Here is a 704-nt window from a genome sequence, read left to right on the forward strand (position 1 = left end):
TATGATTTTCCCAGTGAATGGCATTGATATCCTTCTTGAAAATTAGTTTACTTTAGAGATTTACTTCTGGACTTAAAATTCCATTCCATGGATCCACATGTCTGTCTGTATGCCATTACCACAATTTATTGACTAGTGTGGCTTTGTAATAGCTTTGAAATTAGGAGATAGGAGTCTTCCAACTATGTTTCTTTTTCAAAATTGTTTTAGCTATTCTGAATACTTTATTTTTATGAATTTTATGACCTGATTTTGCATTTTTGTAAAAAAAAGAAAGTTGCACATTTGTTAGTTATCTTCAGATCTATAGTTCAATTTTGGAAATTCTCTCATCATAAAAAATTTAAGTCTTCAATTCATTAAAAAAGGATGTCTTTCCAGTTGTTTGTTTTTCATATTTCTACAGACTTTTTGTAATTTTTCATACACATTGTTTTATTTGTTTGTTTGCATTTATTCCTAAATATTTTATTCTTTTTGATACTATTACAAATGGATTTTTTCTTAATTTCATTTTCAGATTGTCACTGCTTATGTAGAACAATACAACTAATATTTGTGTATTGACTTGTATTTTGCAACCTCAGTGAATTTACTTATTAGCTCGTGTGTGTGTGTGTGTGTGTGTGTGTTCTTTGAGGTATTCTATATAGAAGATCATATCCTAAGCAAATAGAGATAGTTTTTTTGTCTTAATATTTATT

The sequence above is a fragment of the Oryctolagus cuniculus genome, chromosome 6 (assembly GCF_051225735.1).
Source record: "Oryctolagus cuniculus isolate XC-2025 breed Fujian yellow rabbit chromosome 6, ASM5122573v1, whole genome shotgun sequence".
Taxonomy (NCBI): Eukaryota; Metazoa; Chordata; class Mammalia; order Lagomorpha; family Leporidae; genus Oryctolagus; species Oryctolagus cuniculus.